The 27,916-nt window shown below is 37.5% G+C and overlaps 2 long non-coding RNA genes across 2 annotated transcripts in view; one reads left to right on the top strand and one right to left on the bottom strand.

Annotated features, from left to right (window-relative positions):
- Positions 1-27,916, bottom strand: part of LOC141571551 (uncharacterized) — a 76,091-nt gene that overhangs the window by 40,672 nt on the left and 7,503 nt on the right. Inside the window, exon 2 of the long non-coding RNA XR_012496373.2 lies at positions 3,690-3,761. This is a non-coding gene — a long non-coding RNA (uncharacterized LOC141571551). The remainder of the gene's footprint in view (positions 1-3,689; positions 3,762-27,916) is intronic.
- Positions 14,794-26,343, top strand: LOC109438026 (uncharacterized). Its single transcript, XR_016020451.1, has 3 exons — positions 14,794-18,550; positions 19,285-19,371; positions 26,118-26,343. It is a non-coding gene; the product is annotated as an uncharacterized LOC109438026 (long non-coding RNA).

The following is a 27,916-nucleotide window of genomic DNA, read 5'->3' as shown; positions in this document are numbered from 1 at the left end:
CAGCCAAGTAGTGAATGAAGTTTACTGGACACCAAAGACTAGAACCATCTAGAGCTGCATAGTCCCATAACACTTTCTGCACTGAGGGAATGTTCTCTATCTGTGTTGTCTAATACAGTAGCCACTTACTAGCCATACATGGCTACTGAGCACTTGAAATTTGGCTACTGTGACTGAGGAACTGAATTTTTTATTTAATTTAATTCTAATTAATTTAAATTTAAAAACTGACACTTGGTTCAGTTATAGGAAAATTTAAAAAATATATATATATTTCTTTTTTTTAATTAAAAAAGTAAGTTTATTTTAGGCTGGGTTTTTAAGGTACACTTTTTGAAAGATGTGGATTTTAACTGGATGTTGAAAATAAGGTAGGATTTGAATTGGTTGAAGTAGGGGTAGATATTCAAGATATAGAATAAGATAATAAAAATCAAGGAGAAATTTTTGTGCAAATAAGTTTGGAGGGGCAATGAACAAATCAATTTGAGCAAAGCAGAAAAAGATTTATAATAGTTCAAAGCAAGTCTGGATAATAGGATTGAACTAGATTGTGGAAGACCTTTAACATCTGGATAAATATTTTGATTTTATAAGGTTAATAATATGTATATTTGAAATAATATATATTGTGTTGACACAATAAAGTAGTATTCTAAGAAGATTAATCTTGTAAACATGTTTGAAGGTAAAATGAACTCTTTCCTGGAAGTCCAAATAAGAAGGTCCAGAAATAGTTTCATGTGTGTTACTAAGATCAAGAATGTTAGGAAGAAAGTAGAAATGGCCATTCTAGCTATGGAGAGAACTCTCGTCTTTCAATGAGACAAATGTAAATCCCGAGGATTTTCTTTTGTTTTGTAAATAAAAATTAAAAGGCAGAAATAATCAATTTGAACTGCTCATCTGCATGACCAAGGATTTGCTTAATTATTATTTTTTTTGATACTCAATATTATTTTATATTAGTTTCAGGTGTATAGCACAGTGGTTAGACATTTATGTAATTTACAAAGTGATCCCCACGATAAGTGTAGTACCCACCTGGCACCATACATAGTTATAACCATATTATTGACTATATTCCCTATGCTGTACTTTACATCCCTGTGACTATTTTGTAACTACCAGTTTGTAATTCTTAATCCCTTCACCTTTTCCACGCAGCCCCCAACACCCTTCAAGTATATTTTGAACAACTTAATATATGAAACTACTTTTTCAATTTAAATTTTTGTGAAATCTGAATATAGTTAGCATTTGAATTGATATTTGCTGTACTTATAATGTGCACTAGATTGCAAAGATTTATACGAAAGAAATGAATGCAAAATAGCTTATTAATTTTTAACTGGCTACAAGTTGAAATAATACTTTTAATATGCTGGTTTAAATAAATATATTATTAATCCTTCTTATACCTCTCACCCTTGAGGTAGGGAAGGCATTAGGTACCTCTCCAGAGTATTTAATTTTAAAAGCTAGCAGGGGTCATGTGGTTGCTTTACATGAAGGAGCGACTCGTCATTGGATTTCAGGCCTCAGGGAGGTATTTGGTCTTCTAGAAGTCTCTATTGAGAGGTGCTGTGGCACCCTTCCAGGATTGTCCCGATTTACACATTCTGACCATGTAAGCACTCACATTTGGCAAACCTTGAATCCCAGTTTAAGGTCCCAAAATGTACTATATATGAAATTATCACTACGTCTATGTATTTTGCTACTCTACCTATTCCTAAAAATGGGCCTTTCGAGGAGTTTAAAGGACACCTGCAGTCACAAACCTGTCTTGCTCAAGCTACAAATCTGATCAGGTTTCACTATGTGAGAGACTCAAATGCTAAAGATTGTACATCTCCAAAGTCTGTTCTCTAGAGCCCCTATTAAAAGGACATGTGGTAGTAGCCTTGGTTTCTTTATATGTAAATTGGGGAAAACAATAGACAGATGGCATTTGGGTGGACTCATGAGGGCTGAGAGGACAAAATGAATTCACATATGAAAAATGCTTAGACCAGTGTCTGTAATATAATAAAACTTTAACTCAATCAGTGTTAACTATTAATATAAAATAGGTGTAGGCTACTTCTAAGTGTGCCATAATTTATGTGGTCACATGTGATAGACATCTGAATTCCAATTAGCATATTTATTGGAAACATACTAGACTGTCTTACTGAATAGAAGGAAAAGGTTGGAACAATCAAACCCCAGGAGAGCTGGGTACAGCTGGACCTCAAGAGCTGGAATGCTGCAGGTAATTTCTATCTCTCGTCTCTCGGCCTCTGTGTTAACTTCATTCTCACTGACTGCAGAAGGGCTTCCTCACATGGCCAGAAACCAACAACTCCTAAGTCTACTTCTTGCAACTTCCTCCACTGGAGAGAGTCTCTTCTCAGTTATATTACAGTTTAAAAAAAAAAAAAAAAATCCAAGGGAAGGACCTAGCTTGGGTCAGGCACCCATTCTTAGACCAGTCAACCTTGGCCAAGGCAGCCAGGACATATAAGAGCATGATTGCTCGTGTTGGAACCCCATAGTTGGGGTTTGGGTAGAGAAGTTTCCAAATGTAAGTGAGGTTGTTGGGCAGAACCTTGCCAGGCTCAGTCATTGGCTGGGGACCGCTGTGGAAAGGCAAGACCTCAGTTCAAATACTGCAGCAGATCCCAACAGCGCTGCAACTTGAAGCTGTTAGCTAATGCTCCCTTCACAGCTGATCACTAAGTTCTTGAAGGGACATTTGAACAGCACACCTATCCATGGTTGCCATGGTCCACCCTTGTGCTGCACAGATCTACCTCTCCACACAGGCTCATGGAACAGTTCCTTCATGCTCCTCCATTCCGACGGGCCAGAGCTTTTGTTAACCATACCCTTCTCAGGTTGGGACGGCTGCACTTGTCCATTCAAGGTCACAGTTTAACAACAGAGTGCCAGAGGCACTCATGAGGGTCACCTGAGTTCCACACATATCACTCCCTGCCTCCATCATGTAGTAGGAGCCCTCCCTCAATTTCCTGATCAGGGACAATGACCTCTGTGCCAAGATGGTGACTCTTCTTCTTGCCTGCTGTGCCCAGGCAGCAGCCATAGTTTGTAGTTCACTTTGTCCACTGCAAGAGTGTACTCCCTAACCAGTCCTTCCAACCCTGGAGAGCCCAGAATTGGAGGGATGGGAAACAAAATCCTCCAGAAGGTCATTACGAGTGACAGACAGTAAATGGAGCCACTCCTGCTTCCACTTCTTGGTTCCTAGGCACATATTTTCTTCCTACTGGGGACAGAGCACCATATGGAGGCCCCTGATTCAGTGCCTATACTGCATCCTGGAGGAGTACCCAGTCCTTAGGAGTGTTACTTCCAAGATGAAATTTTATAATCAACAACCAGATTATAAGGTCCTTTAGGGTTGGGAATCAAAGCTTATTCATCTATGTAAATCTAGAATCTTTCAGGTCACCTGGAATATGATATCAAAGTTCCATAGGTATTAGTCAACCAAAGGAAGGAATAAATTAATGAATAATAAATTAATTTTAAAACTGAATGCTGGATGAGTACAAGGCATTTAGGACTAGGGAGTAGTACAGGATGGCTACAGAATTGGCAATGTCATTCATAATCATGTTTCAGATACAATTTATAAGGTGATGACTCCTGAATCCTCAATCCCTCCCTCCCCCCCTTACCTGTTTCATGAGTTTCAGATGAACAGCTACAACAGCAAACTTGATATTAATGCCTGGATGTTCCAAAAGCATCTGCAACAAAACATGTTCAGAATTGAACTCATCTTTCCACTAAGCCCGTTCCTCCTTCTCCTCTGCTAATGCCACCCTGACCAGAGTCTTAAAAGTCACCCTAGACTTCGTCCTCTTCCCTCAGTCTTCACATTCAATTTATTACTAAAATCTTGTTATTTCTATTTCTTCAATAGCTTTGGAATTTGATTTTTCCTCCATTCTGGTTTCCTTCCCTCCAGCCACTCTTCCTTACTATCCATCTCCCTTGCCATTGTCAAACTGATTTTTCTAAAGTGAAAATTTAATCATGCTTCTTTCTTAAGATTGTCTAATAGCTCCTCACTGCTGTAGGATAAAACCCATACTTCTTGGTTAGTCTAACTTAAAATGTCTTCTTCGCTTACCATCCTTTAAGGCTGGAAGCTTGTGGTGGTGGGGATTATATTTTCATCGTCATCTTCCCAGTGCCTAACACAGTTTTTGGAACCCAATACAGTTTTCTTAAATGAATGAATGAAGAGATAAGACCTGAAATAGGCTTTGAAGATTGGCTGGGTAGATAAAATACAGATGGGAGATCTAATCCTTATCCTTCAAACAATTATTGGGCTACTAGGTTGAGTTTATTGATGAAAGAGATTCCTTGCTGTTCATTTTTTTGTATCTCCATGACCAGCCAAATGTTTGGCACAGAGTACGTATGTATTCAATAAATATTGGATTAATTAATAAATAAATTGATGAATGGTATTGTGTATTCAGCCAAGCGAGAATTTATTTATTTTGGGAACTGCAATGTCACTTAAATTATAGAGCAACTTATTTGGGGAAGAGATGAAAACTCCATTAATTCTTTGTGAAGAGGCTGCTATGCTGGCCACATACCTGAGCAAACAGACCAGGCCTCGAGACAATTTAATCAAGCACAGTTTTTATTGACCAGAATATGGACCTGCTGTTGGAGAGGACACCTGTCTTCCTGAGGTCAGTGCCTCCAGCCTTAGATTTATTAACTGTAACCAGACCTGGCTACAGATGCTGCCAAAACGAGGATATCCCAAAGTGTTGTTACTGGATGCTAATTTGGGATAAATACCTCCTAGAGGTTTTAAATCTTTCCAAATGAAGATTGTATGCACTAATAAATCATGAATATTGGATAAGTCATAAATATTATTGGAGTTTTCTTTCAGGTGAATAATTAAACTCATTTTTTTTGTAGTTGGGACACGTAATGGATATGCTGGCATTTTAATACTTATACTGAGTTTAGAAGTCAAATATTTTACAAGATCCCAGGAACTTGTTTTCAAAGTAGTGTGTTATGAAAAGTGACCCTGGTTGCAATATGATCACTCCCTTCGGAGAACTTACAAGTAAGCTTAGTTAAAGCTTCTGCCAGCATGATTCCAGCCCAAAGAATAATAAGAATATCTCCAGTTGCCAGTTGCTCTTCTCTACTGCGTCTCCTAATGCCTCATTTGGAGAAATTCCATTTTGCTGCAGGTTCAAGTCTTTGGATTATTTTACCACTGGACTGTTTTCCAACTGTTTGATTCTCTAGAGATTTCAGGGAAAATCAGTGGTCTATGATATAGTAGTATCTTTCATTCAAAATGCAAAAGGGTAAGCTGGTTAAAATATTATGGTCAAGACTTTGTAAAACCTTTTTTTTCTCTTGACAGGAAGGGTATTAATCAACCTATTTATTAAATGAGGAGATTAAAACTTAGTAACCTTGGCTAATTTTCCATCATTAACCTGGAATGTGGCTAAATGTTTTCTATTTTCATGCCAACATGAAATGGCTTTTCTTGCCTCCAGTTTAACTAGCTAGAAACTTCAACAAATAAAGCTTCAATCTTAAAATGAGGTGGTTTCTTTTGACCCTCTGGGGCAGAGAATGGAGAAGTGAAAAGGAAGGAGGCCAACTTATTCATCTTGGTCACCAAGAGGCTTGAAGCTCTAGGGAAAAATTTCCCCAGAGATGATAGAATGTCATTTACAGTGCTCTAAAAAATTAATAAGGCAATTTGATTTTTAATGCTTCTGCAATCTTAGGGTAGTGCCTTTTTATAGCACTGAGCTGTGTGTTTAAATGCACATCAAAATTTCAAAGGGGGCCTCTAGACATCACCCTTCTCGCTGTTTCCAAAATGGTTTCTTTCTTAATTATTTGCAGACTTACACCTTCACTTGAGAACCATTTGAAATGCCCCTAATTAGTTGTGAGCAAAGCTGGTCACCTGGTGCTTTCAAAGTTAGGAGAAAATGCAGCCTGGTTGGAATTGGTACCTAGGAATACTCATGGGGGGCAGCGTTGCCAAGTGATTAAGAGCACCAGCTCTGGAATCTGGTATGCTGGGTTTGAGTCCTGGGTCCACTGCTCACTATTTTTGAGACTTGCGCAAGTTACTTAAACTCTCATCGGTGAAAAGGAAACAATAATAGTACCCACTGAGCATACCACAGTGTCTGGCAGAATAACAAGTGATTGGTAAATCTTATTAGCAAAAAAGAAAATAAGCATCATCATGAGAAAAATATTATACCTGTAACAGGGTGAAATGCTTCTCTCCCTGACTCTATCTTAATTCCAGCCTGCATTTGTATAGATATGCTAATTGACTGAAGGAGTACTGCCTGAGACTTGAGTAACTTCTGGTGTGACCAACTGGGAACAAAGATTTGGAGATTTCCCCTCCTTCTGGGATCTCTCTCACTTCTTCCCCTGCCTTTTCTCCCTTCCCGTGTTTCCCCGAAAATAAGACCTAGCCAGACAATCAGCTCTAATGCATCTTTTGGAGCAAAAATTAATATAAGACCAGGTATTATATTATATTATATTATATTATATTATATTATATTATATTATATTATATTATAAAACCCAGTCTTATAGTAAAATAAGACCTGGTATTATACAATATTATATTATATTATATTATATTATATTATATTATATTATATTATATTATATTATATTATAGACCTGGTCTTACACTATATTAAAATAAGACTGGGTCTTATATTAATTTTTGCTCCAAAAGACGCATTAGAGCTGATGGTCCAGCTAGGTCTTATTTTCGGGGCAATGCAGTACATAATAAGTCGATGTGGCATACTTCTGAGTGGGCGAGGAGTCAGGGAAGGTTTGTCAAGGGCAGTATCTAGATAAGCTGACCACAAGGCCAGGGGCATGCTCAGGGCTGCCACAATTGCAAAAATGACTCCTCTTGTCAATCTCATTGAGCATCTCAGGTACCTCAATGGCTAAGAATTCATGGAGTAAGGAGGTAGAGGGGCTCAAAAGGTCATTGGCTATTTTATTATTTTAACTGAAAGTTTTCAGTTCGGTCACTCGAAAGATTTGTTGCTAGCTTAGAAATACTTATATTCCTTAAGTAAATGAAATACTTTACCAAATGTAGTACAGAAATAATCCTCTGCCACAACAAAAATACAAAAATTACTTATGCATCCATCTGTGCTTAGCTTTCTTTGGAGACAGATAGCATAACAGATATGATCCTTGGCCCTGAGATACAATCAAAACTCTGAACCACCCAAGTTTCTATACAGTTTAATAAATCATTCTTAAGGTGTGTGATCCATTTAGTCCAGGGGAAATATGATAACGAGTTTGGCTAGGGTAGTGGCAATGAAGAGGAGGAGAAGTATATAGATTCATCTTTATACACAGCCTATTTTAGATATGAAATATTGTTAAGGACAACAAGCTAGTAAGTAATATTTTCCAAAAGACTCTTCTCTAGAGACAATAAAGGAATTTGGTTCTCTATTATAACAGAAACTTTATCACAAGATATTTTAAAAAATATCCCAAACATTGACATGCTAGGGGTAAAACTATTGGAATGTCTTTCTTGGAACACTACTCATTCATTTATTCTTCTATTCGTTTAAAAATTAATTTATTGTTTCCTACTTTATGCCATGAAGTATATATTAGATACTGCATATACATTAGTGAACAAAACAGATATGTTTCCTTCTCCCATGGAACTGGAGGAAGACAGACAATAAATGGGTAAGCAAATAAATCACTATATAATTACACATTCAGCCATTTACTTATTCAAGAACTAATATTGACCACATATTATGAGTTGGGGAATATTTTGGGTTCTGGAGATTCAATGATGAGCAAAAATAGACTAGTTTCTGTCTTCATGGAACCTACATTCTGAGGGGAGAGGCAACTTACTCCAAGAGTCACACTAAAAAGATAAAGTTGTAACTATGAGAGAGGTATCAAGGAACAGTCATAAGGAAATTTAACCTCATAAAGAGGTCAAGGAAGGCTTCCCTGAGGAAGTGAAGAATAGATGGAGAACTGAAAGACACTGAAGAGTTAACTGGCAAAAGGAGGGACAAGGGAGCACTCCAGACAGAGAGAAAAGCACATGGCTAAGTCCATGGTATGTCTTAGAGGCTGAAAGAAAGTAGCCAAAAGAGGAAGATGAACCCACAAAAGAGACAGAGAGGGAGCAGCTGGAGGTGAAGAAGCAAACCCAGAGAGTACTGGTCATGGAAGCCATGGGAAGAGAGTGTTTCAAAAAGGAGGCCTTGGACAACAGAGTCAAATGCTACTGGGACGTTTAGTAATACAAGACCTGAAACTGTCCCCTGGATTTCACAAAATCCAGGTCATTGGTGAGCCCCGTGGAAGGAATGATGGGCCAGAAGCAAGAATGGAGTGTTTGAGAGTGAGTGTAAGGCGCAGAAATATAGGAAACAAGAGTATAGATTAGGAGTTGCATTTGTTCACATGTAATGGAACCTGATGACAGCAGTTTAACTAAATAGGGTTGCTATTTTTCTCACATAACAAGAATGACAAAGGGTGACAGTTCACACTGGCGCAGTGGCTCCATGATGTAATCAATGTTCTAGAATCCTTTCTGTTCTGTCATTCTGTTTGTGGCTGTTTTTTGCATCATATGAATGCAAGATGGCTGCTCACTCTCAAGTCAGTGTTTCAGATAGGAACAAGAAGGAAAGATCAAGGGAAAAGGCCTGGTGCCTATCCCCGGAGAGCAGAAATTTTCTGTAACTCTCCAGCTGACTTCAGCTTACATGCACTGGCCAGAACTATGTCAGATGGCCACTCGTAGCTGCAAGGGAGCCTGGGAAATGTAGCTCTTCAGCTTGAGCCTTTGCTGCTCCTAACAGAATCAGATGGATACCATGTTTCCCCGAAAATAAGACCTAGCCAGACCATCAGCTCTAATGCATTTTTTGGAGCAAAAATTAATATAAGACCTGGTCTTATTTTAATATAAGACCGGGTATACTATATAATATAATATAATATGATAAATATAATATAATATAATATAATATAAAAGATAATACTGGGTATAATAGAATAGAATATTGGGTCTTATGTTAATTTTTGCTCCAAAACACGCATTAGAGCTGACTGTCTGGCTAGGTCTTATTTTCAGGGAAACACGGTATTGAGACCATAGCAGCTACACAGCACATACAAATCACACATTCAAAAAATGTGTTCATAAAGGGAAGAAGAAAAATAATAAGATGATAGTTGGAGGGCAATGTGGGATTGACTTTTTAAAAAATTGGGAATGATTTCAGTGTATTTGAAACTTGACAAAAAAGGTCTAATCAGGAGAGAGAGATTGAGAGTTCAAATATACAAGAACAAAAAAAGATAATTAATATTTCTTAGAAAGAGGGAGGGAATGGAATCTAAATCAGGAGAAGAGAGATTAACATTAAAGAGAATAAGGATAGGCTCTCTACTGCAACAACAGGAAGAAGGAAAAGTAGGCTTATATGTTTTATATTGAGAAAACGAAGCTTGTGTTTCCTCTATAATGTAGGAGGTGAGGTTTGCTATTGCCAATGAGAGAGTAGAAGGGAGTGATCAGAGCTTTGAGAAGTTTGAGACATTGAAGTTTGAAACAGCTGTTGTAGAGCAAAACTGATCACGTATAAAGGGAACAAACAAACAGCTATCAGGGAATGTTGTTCTCATTGCTTTTCCTGAGGAAAACATTAGAGAATGAACTTCAGACAATCAAAATGACTAGAAAGACATTAACATAAGGCCTGGTGTTGAACATTAAATATACAATTACTTATAGAACTACCCACACCCATGTCCATTCCAGCTGAATATCCTGCCATCCTCATCATTAACACAAATATCATTTATTCAACGAATATTTAGTGAATATCCTCTACATGCTAGATACTTAATGCATGTCATGTGGCATGCTAGGATGGGTTGGAGGTGGGTGGGAAATAGAGCCTGGGAGAAGGATGCAGTGGGAAAGTAATTTTTAGAAACGGTAGACACTCTCTTAGCTGGGAGATGCATAGAATTCTTAACATTCAGGCCCAGGGAGAGTGGATAAACTCCACCCAGGCAATGGCATGCAAGGGCTGGTCTGATCTGAGTGGTAAGATAGGGGTGGTAGCATCCGACTTTGGGAGCTCTGGGCAATTGTCATGGCACCAGGGGCAGACCTGGAGTCAGATCAATCGGAAGTAAGGGCTCCTGGAAGAGCAGTCTAGCTGTGGAGATGTCAGTTGCAAAGTTAGAGGGCAGAACAGGTTTCAGCAGGCCTGCTTCCTACTTCACCGATTCCTCAAAATGCCAGCCTCCAGAGGCTGCAGGAGCCTAGATGTTAGATCCCCCAAAGTAAAGGAGGTTGATAGGCTGACTCAAGGAAATTGCATCTGAATAATGGTGCTCATGTCAAGAGCTAGGTTATCCTGCAAATGTGTCTTTATTTGGATGCCTAGTGCAATAGAAAAGATTTCTATATTCTATTTACCACTATGAATATTTTTATATTCTACTTACCACTATAAAGAGAATACATCATCCTCAATGGGGCAGACAGCAATAATAACTACCACCATTTACTGCACTTGCTACATGTCAGACAAATGTTCTAGATACTTAATGAGCTATACCTCATTTGATCCTTACAATCACCCTCTGCGTTAGCTATTATTGCTCCCATTTACAGAAGAGAAAACTGAGCCTCATCCAGTAAGTTTTGCCCATAGGCCAATAAACTTACTGGCCAAGCAAGGATTCTAGTGCCTGTGTGACTCCACACCTACCATTATGCCATAACTGTTATATCACACTGTTCCAGTGCCGTGTTGAATCCTAATGCACATCACTGAAATAATAACCGGTGTGCTGCTTTGGTAAAACTGGGATCACAGCCCATATCTTAGGATTTGTTGCTAAAATGACAAGACCATACTGCCCTCTATCAGCTTCGGTGACACTGGCCACTGGTAATTTTCAGAATGAATAAGAATAGCTGACATTTATATTGTGATGTATACTTCCAAAAACATTTTACTCAAGCATACCACATATATCGTGAGCATTGAAGCCAACACATATACACACAAAAATCAATGCAAAATTTTTAATGAATATGAATTCCATTTGTGGTAAAGACTAGTTATAGTCATTGCAGTATTATTCAATTTTTCTATAACCCGCCATTTAAAACTTTACTTTTACTTTTAGAGAAGTAAAAGAAGTGATTTAGGTTTTTCCACACTTGTTTGCTTATCACTTTTTAAAAAATTAATATTTTTTACTGAGGTATATGCGTATCACTGTTCAAAGATACACAAAAGTAGAGAGACTAGAAGCTCTAAGTATCACTCGGCTTAAACAATGATCATTTGTCTAGTAAGTTTGATGGCATGATTTCTGATAGAGCTATCTCTTAAATCCTTTCTGATCTAATTACTACTTCATTCAGGTAATATCTTGGTGTTTCCACAATTACTGCCTTACATAATTAATCACTATTAAATGCTATTGTCGAAGTTAGTTCACTATACTCCACAATGTATCTGTTTTACCTGGGAACATGGGTTTCTTTTTTTTTTTTAGTTTTAAGTTTTGGTTTAGCTTCGGTTTGAAAATGTATTTGTTTGGTATCTGTTGGCCCCACTGAATTGGTCCACATTTACCACATTGACAATCCAATCTTAACCTTTTTTCTGTTAACACAGAAACAGAGAAGAAATTCATCTGCATAGATAATCTATTTGCAGTAGGTCCATTCAGAGAGCTATGTGATGCCCATAATCCTATAGGTTTGATGCCAGTGTAGGACAATTGATTTTCCTGGTTCTGATCCTCACTCAGCCTTCTTCAAGACATGACGAAGTGGATAGGAAAGAGAGCATGAATATTTCAATCAAAATCTATCCTGCTATTGGATAAAGCAAATAAAAACAACAACAAAAGTATACTTATCCATTCTTGAGAGTGGAGCATAATATTGCACTTCTCTATAAATATAATAACCATAGTTCAAGGTGTGTGTTTTTTTATTTTTAGGAATTTTCAGATCGAGATTTTTTTTCCCTCATAGCTAGAAGATAATACCTTGTTAAGATGTAGATTTCTTAGAGAACTTTTCTTACATAAAAATTTCAAGTTAAATTCTGACCCTTTTCCAAGGCCTCAAATGACGTTTTCTTTCTTTCTTTTTTTTTTTTTAAATTAAAGTTTATTGGGGTGACAATGGTTAGTAAAGTTACACAGGTTTCGGGTGTAACATTCTGTAATACATCATCTGTATATTACATTACGTGTTCACCACCCAGGGTCAGTTCTCCTTCCATCATCATATATTTGATCCCTTTTACCCTCATCTACCACCCCTTCTCCCCTTACCCTCTGGTAATGACTTTTAAAATAGTTACATCACATATCTTTTTATCATTTTTCTCTCAGTTATAGTTGATGGATATCAAATCCCTAATAGTCTGGAATTGGTTTAATATGATTTGATAGTACTGTCTGCTCCCATTCCTCCTTTTTTTATGTGTGTGTAGTCATTCACTTTAAAGTAATTATAATTTTATAGATTCAGATTTACTGAGTTGTATTTCAAGCTACTTGGTGAATTACTTATTTTAAGCCATCTAGTTATATAATTAACATCTTTTTAGTATTTTCTTATAATTGCTTCTTTAAGATTTTTGAACTTTGACAATTATTCATCTTCCTAATCAAAACACCATTTAACATTTTGACATAATTTTAATTAAATAAAACTAACTATTTACAAAAGACACACTTAAAACAGCATATCAAAGAAACGTTAAAAATAAAGGAATGGAAAAAGAGTCACTAGGAAAATGTTAATGAAAATGTAGATATAGAATTTTATATTTATTATTGTACTTGGATATTATTCAGTATAGCACTGCAGTATTGTAAATGTATAACTGTTTTATGGACTAAGCAGTCTGAAGAAAAACAGGTAATATGTAGCAATGACTTCCTAAACGCATTGTATCATCCTTACCTACCCCCAACCCATTGCCTGTAGAGTTCCCCCCAACTCAGTAGCTACCAGTTCCAGTTTCCCTAGGGTTTCTCTACTCACTGTCAATGGACTCTAGATGTATCCCCCTCAAAATCTAGCACTGAATAAAACCAACTACACTTGTAACTGGAGCTCAATGAACTTTAAAGTCAAAACCCTTGCTCTTCCCCCAAGCCCAGTGATATCTCTGCCCCAACTTGGCCCCATGGAAGCCTTCCACATCAGCTCCAGTTGGATTCCATCACAGGCCCAAGATCCGGCCGACTCTCCATCCTATCATAGGCTTCCCAGGGTCCTGAGTCTTCAACCTATTCTGTAGTGACCTTCAGGCCTCGACCTCCAGCCGTACCACATGGGCTCTGAGCTTTTCCTCCCCTGTGCCACATTTAAGAGCAGGCCCAACTGTGGTAGTCCTCCCTTCTTTTTCCTCAACCCCAATTACATGTATGCCCCCAGGCTAATTCTTCCTAAATACATATTATGTGCTTAATGTTATACTCTTATTCTCTTCTAGGCACTTGCTCGCCAACACTAGTTATTTTTCTTTTCTTCTTTTTTTTTAATTTGACCATGATCCACAGTAAAAAAAGACATTTTATATTGTGTCAAGGTACGTTTAAATAATACTTAGTCCTTTTCCACATGACAACACAATCTGATATTTTCCTTTTTAATTTACTTAAAACATTCAGCCACTAAATTGATTTCACTAACCACTAATGGGTCAAGACCTTCAGTTTGGAAGCCCTTGTTCTAAAGCCCTTGTCCCCAATACTCTTTTGGCATCTTGTTTATCAGAGCCAGGTTAGATAACACAATGGCATGTCTAAAACAATCACTGCCTTATTTCCTGGAGTTTCTAAGGAGGAATCATTGACGGTAAAAGGACAACAGTCCCTAATATATAAAAAAGGTACTTTGATATGTTGGAAATGGTGGAGATTTATTTAAAGTCTTCTAGAAAATATCCACAATCTGAAATTTTATTAAAAAGCATAGGATTGAAAGTCAGGCAACCAGAGTCCTTGCCTCACCCTGCCACTCACTGAGTGTTCGCAGGTTGATTACTCAGCCTCTCTGAACCAAGGGGTCTTGATCTAGAGAATGATATGTAAATCCATGATAATAAACCCTATTGATTCATTCACTCATTCATTTGCTCATTCATTCGACAAATGCTTCATTAAGTGTATGCCAGACAGGCCTCTCACTCCTCATCTGACAATTCAAGTTGGGAGGGCCAATGTTATACATCACATGTGATCATATGCCAGGGTTCTTTCTCATCAATTCATGTTCATCAGGCACCATAGGGGAATGAGCTGCTTCATGTAAGCATATTACCCAGAAAAATGATGCTCATTTATATAAACCACTTAATAAAAATTTCCCTAAAGTGTATTAGAGATTATACTGTACCTAATTTCATTAATGGTTTAGTTAACTGTAATAGTAAGGAGCTCAATTTTAAGATTTATGAATTCTTATACAATTTTAATTTAAAATGTCAAAAATGGAATTTTTGCTCTAATTCCTTCCAATTTATTTTTCCCATACCACTTTTTAACTTCCTATTTCTTTTTTTCTCTTTCTTTCTTCATTCGTTCTTTCTTTCCTCTCTCTCTCTCTCTCTCTCTCTCTCTCTCTCTCTCTCTCTCTCTCTTTTCTACTTTTTAACTCTGAGTTTGTCACACCGGGTGAATTGGCACAATCAGTGCTAAGAGTATTACTAAAAGCCATTCCTACATCAACTTAGATAGCAACTGCTTAACTCTACACTGAAGTGATTGTGAACTACATAAAATAGCACACAAAACCAAATTAAATGTATCCCCAAGTCCCCAGTTCTGCATAATCCCCAAAATGTCTGGAGCCATTCCAATGCCCAGCGATGTGAGGGAAAATGTGAAGGAGGAGGAGTTGAATTGAAGAGACAGCAGTCTTAACTGTATGTTAATTTTACAAAGACATGTGACCAAGTGAACACATTATTAGGGACCCGCATTCCTAAGGCTTTGGAAGGGACTTATACAAATGAAGGGACCTGAAACTTAAGGTTCATGGTAAATCCGCTTCTACAAATATCCATTATTGAATGAAGGAGTGAATATGGTGAGCCAATTATGAGCATGACTACGAGGTCAAATGTATCTGTGTTTGATTTTTAAATTCACCATTTACTAGTTTGTGAATGAGCAAATTCACTTCTCTGTGCCCCTTTCTTTTCTTTCTTTTTAAAAAGTTATTTTTTTTTCAGTTACAGTTAACATTTAATATTATTTTATATTAGTTTCAAGTGTACAGCATAGTGGTTAGACATTTATATAATTTATGCAGTGATTTCCTTTGATTAGTCTAGTACCCAGCTGGCACTATACATAGTTGTTACAACATTATTGACGATATTCCCTGTGCTGTGTTTTACATCCTCATGACTATTTCGTAACTACCAATTTGTATTTCTTAATCCCTTCACCTTTTTCACCCAGCTCCACAACTCCCCTCCACTCTGGCAACCATCAGTTTGTTTTCTGTATCTATGAATCTGTTTCTGTTTGTGCCTCTGTTTTCTAACCTGTGAAAAGGGGATAATAATATCTAACACATAAATAGGGATGTTCTGAGTTATTGAAAGAGGTAATGTATAAAGCATGTAGTTTGGTGTCTGGAAGATGGTTAATGCTAATAAATAAGAGCAATACTTTTAACGTTATATCATGATGATGATGATGATGATGATGATGACAGAACTATATTGAATATGATAAGGTTGGCAGAGGATGTTGAGGGGTATAATGCTTTTTGTTCCTATAATAAATGTTCCCCAAACAACTGTGATTAAAAACATTTTTTCAATTTAAGTATATATAATTGGTACAACTGTGATTTTTAAAATTCCTTTGATTGACTTGGTTTTGGTTTTCAGTTTTTTAAGATTCTGCAATAAAATCTGGTGGGAAACGGCTTAAAGAATTTTCTAACTTGAGCAGAGAAATAGCTTGGAAAATGCTCTGTCATCCATGGTGATTGCTTTACCCTGGCCATATGGAGCCAGACCATACTATCCAGAATATATAAAGAACTCTCAAAACTCAATAATAAGTAAATAATACAAAATTTAAAAAAAAAAATAGGCTAAAGATTTGAAAAGACACTTCATAGAGAAGAAAGAGAGATGGCAAATAAGCACATGAAAAGATACTCTATATCCTTAGCTTAGGTAAATGTAAATTAAAATTACAGTGAGGGCCGGCCTGGTGGCTCAGGGGGTTAGAGCTCCATGCTCCTAATTCCAAAGGCTGCAGGTTCCATTCCCACATAGGCCAGTGGGCTCTCAACCACAAGGTTGCCAGTTCCATTCTTCGAGTCCCGCAAGGGATTGTGGGGAGTGCTCCCTGCAACTAAGATTAAACATGGCACCTTGAGCTGAGCTGCCGCTGAGCTCCCTGATGGCTCAGTTGGTTGGAGTGTGTCCTCTCAACCACAAGGTTGCTGGTTCAACTCCCGCAAGGGATGGTGGGCTGTGCCCCCTGCAACTAGAAACGGCAACTGGACCTGGAGCTGAGCTGCGTCCTCCACAACTAAGACTGAAAGGACAACAACTTGAAGCTGAACGGCACCCTCCACAACTAAGACTGAAAGGACAACAACTTGAAGCTGAACAACACCCTCCACAACTAAGATTGAAAGGACAACAATTTGACTTGGAAAAAAATCCTGGACGTACACACTGTTCCCCAATAAAGTCCTGTTCTCCTTCCCCAATAAAATCTTTAAAAAAAAATCACAGTGAGATTCTCATTAGAATGACTAAAACTAGAATGACCAATTAAAGGAGAAACACAGGGAGACCATACTAAGATTGATCATACTAAGCATTAGCAAGGATATGGATCAACTGGAACTTTCATACATTGCTAGTGGGAATACAAAATGATACATCTGACCCAGCCATCCTACTCCCAGGATTTATCCAAGAGAAACAAAAGCATATAAATCCACAAAGACTTATACACCAATGTTCATAGCACCTTTGTTTGTAATAGTCCCAAACTGAAAGCAATCCAAATCTCTCTCAACAGTTAACTAGACAAGGAAATTACAACACATCCATAAAATGGAAAACTATTTAGCAATAAAAAGGAATGAGTTATTGATATACAACAACATGGATGAATTCCAGAATAACTGTTTATTTAAAAAAGCCACACAAAAAGGAGTACATACTGTACGATTCCATTTATAGAAAATTATAGAAAATGTAAACAATACTGACAGAAAGCAGCTCAGTGGTTGCCTGGGGTTGGGGTGAAGGCCGGAGGGAGGAATTACAAAGAGGCATGAGGAAACCTTTGAGCGTGATAGGTCTTGAGTATCTTGATCTGGTGATGGTTTTTCAGTCTATAGACAAGTCAAAACTTATCAAATTGTATACTTTAAATATGTGCCCTTTATTATCAATAATATATGTCAAAAATACCTGATATTAAAGCTGCTAAAAATAGCATATTTCCAACTTAACTTCCTCTTTTAAAAAATTTTTGAGGTACAACATACGCAGTATTTACCTTCCTCTTAACTAGATCTTAAAAAGGGACCACAGCCACTCCAACACCACCTTCGAGAGGGATAGTGTAAAGAAGTGGGAATAGTAGTAGAAAGAGACAGAGGTCTTCAATGATTGCGATGAAAAATTTTACAAATACCGCTAGGGCTTCTCCCAGGGCCTTGGAGGAGGCCTGTGCACGTCAGGGAATGAGGGAGATGACAGGGAATTCCTAAGCACTCCTTGGATTTGGGGGAGGTGGGGAGGAGCGTGTGGATTCAGCAGAGGAACGGACTTTCAGCTCCATGGGCTCAGAGCTGTGGTTTAGATATTAAGCTACGTGGCCTTGTTCTGAGGTCACAAGCTAGTAAGGCCTGAGGACATATCAGTTACACAAGGAATGGGGCAAGTTTTGAAAGGTCAGTGGCACCATCCTCTGGAATTTATGCGTGATCACCCAGCAGAGACCTGCCTAATCACTCAGGAGGTATAGCATGCTGCAGCACTAGAGTGTAAGACAAGACGCGTGGATTCTGTTACTGTGCTGCTGCTGCGACTATTTGCTGATCTGGGACTGGAGGCAGGTCATGTATCTCGGGGTGTTGGTTTCGATATAGTAAAATAGAATGACAAGAATTACCTATTGGTGGTGTATACTGAAGTCTTCCCATGGAAATAATTTTATTCTATCTGAAATCTAGCTGATCTCTTCCATTATCTAAAGTTCCTTTTGCAGTTGGAAAAAAGAAAAATAGGGAAGTGAAAGAATTAGATCGCATAGGCAGGTGACTCCAGGTGAGGCAACCCTCCAGCCCTGGGCTGGGGCTGCTGACATCCTCCCCTAATGCCAAGAATACCTCACTGAGTCTTGGAAAGAGCCTGTGCAGGTAAGGGGTCCTGTAACTTACGCCTCATTTGCTTCAAGTTAAATCTACCTCTTTCTAGAAGCATTCCATTACTTTTTCCCCCAGTTTTTTAAAGTTACGATTTATTACCAGTTACTGGCACCTACTTTGTGCCAGCCACATATATACTTGTCAATTTTTCTCAACCTTGGCAATACATCAGAATCACCTGGGGAGCTTTTAAAATACACCAACCTGGAACTGACTGAAACCAAATCTCTAGGGTTGGGGCTCAAGTATCGTTATTAAAAGCCTCCTGGATTATTCTAATGTACAACTAGGATTGAAACCCTTGGCACACTATGCTACTTTACATATGTTAACTTCTTAAATCCTTACTCAAACCTGAGAGATAGGTCTTGTTATCCTTATATATGAATAAACTGAGAGGGTCAGACAGGTAAAATATCTTACTCAAGATCAAATCACAGAGACATAACTCAAATCCAGATTGGTCTTATTTCACAGAACACTTTGCTATACCAGTTCTCATCCTTAAATGCCTCTGTGGGAAAGAACCACCTTTTAATTCCAACTTTTGCAATTGGCAACATGCAGTGATGAATAAAATACCATGTAATTATTTTTGTAGCAAATGTGACCTCCTTAACTCTAATCCTGTAAGAAGCAGTAGGGGAAAGCCATATTCCAAAGTTTAGTTCTGAGTTGGAAGAGTCCTTTGTATCCAACAAAATTTCTGATTATCTTTACTGAAGAGAAGCTTGCTGGTGATGAAAATCCTAAGTACCATCTACGATTGGAATGGGTACTACTTGGTGTGGACTTGGAGGTCCTGATACAAGGTAATTGGTAGTAACCCTACCCAGTTTCTCCTTCACATTATTTCCTAAGTCCTACATTTTCCTTTCTCATGGATTCATTGTTCACTTTGCTGTAGAGTACATCCCCAAATCATTATTTCAGTAAAGATCTGAAGGGGGTAAAATTTCTGAATCTTTGGATATACAAAAGTAACTGTATTAGGTTGGTGCAAAAGTAATTGCAGTTTTTGCAAGTTTTTTTAACCTTTTAAACCTCAATTACTTTTGCACCAACCTAATATGTTGTTCTCTCATTTGAAAGCTAGTTTTTCTCATTATCATTTTCCCTAAGATCTTCTGTTGTCTTTAGCAATGTTACCAATGAGAAAACATGCCACACTGATTCTCATTCCTGTAAGCTTAACCTGTTTATCCTTATGGAAGCTTTTAGGATTTTATCTTTATCCCTAGTGTTCTAAAATTCCACCATGACATGTCTAGGTGTTAGTTCTATTTTGTTCATCTTGGTTTTTGATTTGAAGACCAGTGTCTTAAACTCTGAGAAATCTTTTATCATTATTTTCTCCTTTCAGATTTCTAGTGCCTCTATCACATGGATATTAAAACTTCTAGTCTATTTACTTTCTTTGTCTTTTGAAATGTACGAAGGGAGAATTCACTAGCCTTTATATTTTGCTAATTTACTCTGTAGCTACTTCTCTTCTACTAAAAGAGCATCTATTGATTTTTTCAAAACTAAAAAATATAATTTCCAAGTTGGCTCTTTAATGTGATTGCGGTATCCTTTCACATCACGCTGAAAATATTAAATTTGCTTATTCACCCAAAGAACCCCTATGTTTGCTATATTAATTCTCTTTCCTTGACTGTTTAGTTCTGCTTGTTGAATTCAGTGCTTTTCTTACATGGGGGTTGGGTTTTCCACAACATTTTTATGATTCTTGTGTTGTTCATCTCTGCATCTGTTAATTCTTAGTTTCTTGTTCAATAACTTCAGTGTATGTTACTACAGCTTGCCTTTTGTAACTAGAGAGAAGAGATATGCTGCTGGGGAGAATTTGTCAATGATTTCTTTTCTGAGGTGGGGTTTCCTGTCCCTCCTGGTGGTCAGAGCTAGCTGAGGCAGCAAAGCCCTCTCTCTCTGGCTTCAGTGTCCCATTTCCTACTTTAGTCTATGAACAAGCATTGCCGCTGCTTGCTATTAATATTTCGTAGAGTGGAAGGCAGGCTGGTGGTCAATCAACCTAGTTACTTCTTATATAGCCCCTCAATTAATCAACTTGATGAATGTCCAGGGCTTGTCCCTCTCACTTGTTTTATCCACCGATTCTGGAGTTGGTATTGATACTGAATTCCTATCTTTCTAGCCCTCCTCTCCTGCAAGATTTTGGACTGTACTTTAAGTTTAGTTTCTAGGTATATCTGATCCTGATATCTCTCAGGAATTTCTGAACATTTCTGATAAGGGTCTTCCTTGTTTTTCTAAGCTGTTATAAGTGTGTGTGCATGTGTGTGTGTAGCATGTAGAAATGTAAAACCAGGCAAATAGTAAGTATCCAATAAATACTGTATATTTTGAACTCATGAAAGAACAAACACATGTATGTGTTTTGTGTTACACACACACACCTTCCTGGATTTTGGGTGAGAGGTGATGCAGATGCATATTCTCAGCCCATCATCTGTTCTTGTGAATTACTTTTAGATTTGGGGAGTGTGGAAAAGAAGTAAGCTATGTTTTGTTTGTGTTTAAAAGAAGAGGTAGAATTTCCTATTCAGAAGATAATAATGCCTTAGTTTGCAAAGATATTCTATTCCAATTAGAGTTATATTTTATTTATTAAACATTTGTTTCATAATTAACTTTTGAGTACTTATGAGTAAGACACGGAGTTGGTACTGTGGACAGATACAATTACATTTTTCTCAGTGTCTTTTTCTTCTCCTCTAGCCTACCTTGCCTCCTACATACATACTGGCCAGAATAAGGCCATTGCAGTCAGAAAGATCTGTATTAAAATCCTTTCTCTGTCACTTATTAGTTATTGGGCACCCTGCAGGACATTTGGTCCTGTCTAAAACACCCATGGAGACATTTGGTCCATGCCAAAGGTCCTTGATATTTTGTCCTGTCAAAAACGTCCATGCTTAGAAAACATCACTGGGTTCAAAGAGCCCATAATGTTTACGCTTTTGGTTTACAGGATTAATACATTAAAAATACTATTATGTTTTATTGGTCTGATAATTGTGGACAGTCAACAGTCTAGAAAGGTTTAGAGGCAACATAATCTAGTGGCAGAAATATAGACTCTTGAGCCAGACTGCTTGGATATGAATCCCAGCATTAGTAATTAGTAACTGTGTGACTTTGGGTAAGTTATTTAAACTTCTCATCTGTAAAAATGGAGATGTGATAGTAACTACCTGTTAAATGAGGATCATATGAGTTAATATTTATAAAGAAACCAAAACATAGTAAGTACTACCATGTTTCCCCGAAAAGAAGACCTAACCGGAAAATAAGACCTAGCACGATTTTTCAGGATGTCATTCCCTGAACATAAGCCCTAGTGCATCTTTTGGAGCAAAAATTAATATAACTTGGTCTTATTTTTGGGGAAACACAGTATGAAAGTACTTGAAAAGTAAAATAAATACTAAATGGAGATAAAGACCTAGAATTTAGTATCCACCTTAAACAGCAGCTTAAGTTATTTCAGGGAGACTGAACAGCTGTCTAATACACAAAGTTGTTTAGAACTTATTTCCATTACCTGCTTACATTTCTAATTGACTGGCTGGCTTCTAAGTTTCTAGAGGGCAGAGACATTATTCATCTTTAATGTCTGGGACTTGGAAAGCACAAAGAGACAAAAAGAGCCTTGTTCATGGAATCCAAAGATTTGTATCTGAAGCTTCACTCCGCTACCTACTATTTGTCTTGGAACGATTTATTTAACTTTCCAGACCCTCAGTTCCTGTAACAGTTAAATGAGGATAATACTTCTTTCAACTATTGTGAAGATTAAAGGATATAATAATTTAGGGAAGTGTCTGGAATGTAATATGTGTTCAATCAACATGGTTTCCTTCCAATGCTAAACTTTATAGATATGTAAATATTTTCAATATTATTATTATTATTTTTAAAGATTTTATTGGGGAAGGGGAACAGGACTTTATTAGGGAACAGTGTGCACTTTCAGGGCTTTTTCTACAAGTCAAGTTGTTGCCCTTTCAATCTTAGTCGTGGAGGGTTCTGTTCAGCTTCAAGTTATTGTTCTTTCAGTCTTAGTTGTGGAGGGCGCAGCTCAGCTCCAGGTCCAGTTGCTAGTTGCAGGGGGCGCTGCCCACCATCCCTTGTGGGAGTCGAGGAATCGAACTGGCAACCTTGTGGTTGAGAGCCCGCGCTCCAACCAACAACTGAGCCATCCAGGAGGCAGCTCAGCTCAAGGTGCCGTGTTCAATCTTAGTTGCAGGGGGCAAAGCCCACCATCCCTTGCGGAACTCGAGGAATCGAACTGGCAACCTTGTGGTTGAGAGCCCACTGGCCCATATGGGAATGGAACCGGCAGCCTTCGGAGTTAGGAGCACGGAGCTCTAACCTCCTGAGCCACCAGGCCGGCCCTTCAATATTATTTAAATAAAAGAGAATCTATTAATCTAAGTATTCTACAACAATGTAGTTTTCAGAGTTTATAAGATCAATGAGCATATGTGACAGAAATTGTTTAAGAAAATGCATAGAAAATAAGTGTATGGGCTTATCAAAGGAAATGATTTCACTTGCTGGCTCCTTGGCCAGGACTTTTAACTTTGAGATAGAAACAGGTAAGATAAAAAAAAAAAAAAATACTGATTGATAGATGATTACAAACATCCCACACGGGACGTATGGCAATAAATTCAAATTCATTCATTTATACATTCAAAAACTATTTTGATTGAGCATTTATTATGAACTAGACACTTTGCTACAGATTAACTAGTCATTTTCTATGTAGAATTTGCACTAAACATAAATTACCTCTTATTTAGCTTTAGTTCTTAACAGAAGACAAGGTAAAATTTCTTCAGATCCTGATCATTCATTCATTCAATATCTATTGAGACCTATTATATCCCAGGCATGTGCTAGATACAGGAGATAAACAGCAAACAGATAAGGCTTTTTTTCTTTTTCTTTTTTTTTCCTGTTTCAACATTTATAAGGAGGACAGCCTAGTAAAGTCAACAGTGGTAATGGATATCAAATATAAATTACAGAGAAAGGAACAGATCTACTCTATGACAGTTGGTGGCAAGCAGGCGAGATGCAAACTTAGATTTTCACATACTCTTTGGACACATTACTTGCCAAATTATTTAAGCAGCCCTTATGGCATTGACCATAAGGAGAATGAGTTAGTAGTATAGGCTACTGGGATGCCGGGTGCTCTGCGGGGACAGAAGTGGCAATTCTACCTTGGAAGAGGGGTAGAACTAAAGCATGGTAATGTGAGCTTACATTTCAGTTGGGGGAGGGGACAGATAAACAAAGAAGTAACATAACTACAAACTGTGGTAAGTACTAAAAAGGGACAAAAACAAGGATGGAAGGTGGACAGTAACAAGGGAGAGGGCAAGGAAGCTCTTCATCAGGGTGATTAGGGTAGATCTCTGAGGGCAGAGACCTTTGGTTCACTGCTCTGTCTTAAGCATCTAGAATATGCCTGGAATGCAGTAAAGCACTCATAAATGAATAGAAGATAGTACATAAACCGAAATCCAAAGGATGCTAACCATTCAAAGAGAAGGGCATTCCAGTCAGAGGAAACAGCATGAACAAAGGCTCTGAAGTGGGAAAGAACTTGAATTGTTTGAAGACCTGAAAGACACCAGTGTGGCTGGAGCAAAGTGATCAAGGAGTGGAAAATAGTGGGTAAGATGAATTTGAAAAAATAGTCAAGGACCAGCCAGATCATGCTGGGATTCAGAAACAGGGGTAACGAGTTTGTCGTTCATATGATTTTTTAAAAATTGAACAGGAATAACCTAGAAATACTACAGTGAAGTACATCCACCAGGTAGGACACTCCGATAACTGAAGTTGACAAGAGAAAGAGATCATGAAGCTGTATTTAATGAAACCCCAGGCATGTTAGCAGAGCTCTTAGATTTTAAAATGGAAATAAAACTCAAGGCTTTATCTTGAAGCCTCTTTGTTAAATTGTACCAGCACTAGAAAAATAAACAATGTTCTGCACAGATTTAAACAACTTTCACAAATCAAAAAGGAAGATAAGGTCCTTAGGGTTTGGATTTTGGAAATAAAGTAATTGATTCTCTGTCTTTAGTTGCTTTTAGGGGCTCTGTGTAGAGCCACCCACTTGAATAACCTTCAGTGAATATGCTAAAATTGCATTCCCTACCTTGGCTTATGTATAAGCCCCTGAAGTAGGAAGAACTAACTGCACAGGTTGAGTACACATTATTTTCTTCTCTCCTATCTACCTTCTTTGTATTTCTTCCACTATCATAGGCAACAAAGGAATAAATTAAGGCTCTTACAGGACAGGTAAAACTATTATCCCAGAATGATTTGGGTCCATCAATGTGGGATAAAAGCAGGCTGAATCACTCAAAGACTGCAGGGTGACAAGCAACCTCATCCCACCCTTCGTCTTTTTCCATCCTCCAACCTCCAACCTAAAACACTAACTACGATAAAACAGGAATGCAATTTGGAATTATCGTGATAATTGTTATGGGGTGAACATTATTATTAAAACTTTCCTATGTGTAACAATAGTTTAATAGGAGATAAAAGGAAACATTAGATGTGAACTAGTTAGTTCAAAAGGAATTAATAGTTTTTGTTTTTAAAAAATTCAAATCAGATATACCTTTTGTCACCGCTCTGTAATAAATATTTAATATACATTACTTCATTTAATCCTCACAACAACCCTTGATGTCAATTTTAATATTTCCATTTTATAGATTAGAGATGTTGTTACTTACCTAAAGTCGCACAGATAACATTATTAGGATAATAATGGCAAAGTCACATTCAAACCCAAGTCTGACAATTTTTCATCACTTCGTCTATATGTGTGTGTGTATATATGTGTGTGTGTGTGTGTATATATGCGTATATATATATATATATATATAACATATTTAGTAATTATTTTACATTGGCATTATTTGAAAATAGGTTAGCAAGGATACTAAATAGTTTGTTTAACAGTAACCATCTTGATTTGAAAACAACCCCTGTATATTTTTGTAGCATTGGATCTTTACCACATCCTTTAAGTAGGCAGGCAGATATTATAGAAAAGGAAACTGAGGCACTGCACGTGGTCTCCCTGTTGTGGCCCTTCCCTGGGGTCCTGGCTCTGTCCTCTTTGTGACCTGGAAGGCTAGCCCAGTGCCAGCAACCCTTAAAAATTTTAAACAGCTTTATTGAGGTATAAATGACTTACAATAAACTACACATATTTAAGGTGCACAATTTGTTAAGTTTTGACATATGTATACATTTGTGAAACCAACACCACAATCAAGATATTAATCATACAGAACATACCCGTCACTCCCAAAAGTTTCCATGAATGTTTATGAATGAACAAAAACCAAATCTTCAGACTGCTAGGCTGGTGCTGCTTTTCTTACACTCAAAGAAAAGTCTGTGCGTTTGTATGTTATTTTAACCTGTTGTATGCTGTTGTAAATTTACGGAAAAGAACATAATTGAAGGTAAAACATCTTAATTGTAGAGACACAGACATATGCTGCATGAATCATGTATGGAGTCTGCCACTTGGGAATGAGAACATCCTGCCTGCTTTCTGATGAATCACCAATTCATAGTCCCTCAGAGACCTTGGCCTGGCCCTGATCTTGGATTCCCAAAGGCAACCAGGTTTATTGTGTCTTTATACTATGATTCCCCGAAAATAAGACCTAGCCGGACATTTAGCTCTAATGCGTCTTTTGGAGCAAAAATTAATATAAGACCCGGTCTTATGTTACTATAAGACTGGGTATAATATAATATAATTTAATATAATTATAATGTAATGTAATATAATATCATATAATATAATACCGGGACTTACATTAATTTTTGCTCCAAAAAACGCATTAGAGCTAACTATCCGGCTAGGTCTTATTTTTGGGGAAACAGAGTTTGCTTTCTGCTTAAGCAACTTTCAGCTGTACTTTTGCCATCTGTTGTCTCAATTTCTTTCTGTTTATCTGCTGAGGGTGGTGGTGAAGCTCCTGGGCTTCTGAGCCAGACTACTGGGTTCAAATCCCAACTCTACCACTTACAAGCTGGAGGGATTTGGGCAGGTTGGCTCTCTGCACAGAGCCTGGTAGTTTGATAATAATTTTTGGTAAATGTTACACATAACTATTTTATCTGACAACTGGCTTGTATACTATTCAGCCCACGTGGCAGAAGTGTCCAAAACTCCTGCTTCACAGGATGTCTCCTCCCCCATCTCTAATTTTTATATTTGTACCTTTTAAGAGACTAGTCCATTAAAAAGCAGAATTCCAGCCAAGAATATAATGGTCTAACTTGGAAAACAATTACTAAAACTAGTTTCACTTCTGTATTTCTTTCTGGAACCAATTAATCTACATTAAAGGGTTTGTTTTGTTTTGTTTTGACATATATATGTATAGATATACAGACACACACATATATATGTTTACATATAGGCACACACACAAAGGTATAGAACAAATCTATTACTTAAAGCTATCAAAATCTGATATCCAATATTCTTTAAATAGTGTGTTAGTCACTTTCAATGACATTGTTTCATAGCACATAAAATTAAGATGTTAGTTAACATAATCACTCTTTCTGACATATAATAGCTAATAAAGACACATTAATAAGGAAGTCATATCAAGTATTTTACACTGTCCTTGAAAGGGTAGACACCAAGAGTTCTTCATTGATTTCCAATTGTTCTTAGGATAAAGCTATTGCCTCTTCTCTTTGCACCTCCTTTCCCCTGATCAAAATTCTTCCAAAGAATTATTTATACTTCAGTTTCCACTGACTGGCCTTTCTCTCTTGAGCCCACTCCACTCAGGTCTTCCTCCCACTGTTACCAAAACTACACTTATAAAAATCACCAATGACCTCCACACAGTTAAATCTAAAGGACAAATCTCAGTTTTTATCTTATTCCGCCTATCAGTATCAAATGACTTACTTGGTTGGTCTCTTCTTTCTGAAACACTTTCCATATTTGGTCTTCAAGACACCCGCCTCCCTGGTTCTCATCCTACATTAATGGCAATTCCATCTCTGCATTCTTTGTTGAGTTTGCCTTTATCTTCCCAACCACTAAAAACTGGAGTGCCCAGGTCTCATTCCAGAGACCTCTTCTCTTCCCTATCTACATACACTCACCCGGAGTTCTCATCCAGTCCGTGACTTTAAATATCATCTATATGCTATTGCATCCCAAATTCATGTATCTAACCCAGCTCCTACCCAAACTCCAGACATGGATACGTATCCAACGGGCTATTTGATATCTCCCTGTGGATA

This window comes from Rhinolophus sinicus, chromosome 2 (assembly GCF_057876585.1).
Source record: "Rhinolophus sinicus isolate RSI-liver-muscle chromosome 2, RSI-T2T, whole genome shotgun sequence".
NCBI classification, from domain to species: domain Eukaryota; kingdom Metazoa; phylum Chordata; class Mammalia; order Chiroptera; family Rhinolophidae; genus Rhinolophus; species Rhinolophus sinicus.
This window is presented reverse-complemented; position numbering and strand designations above follow the sequence as displayed.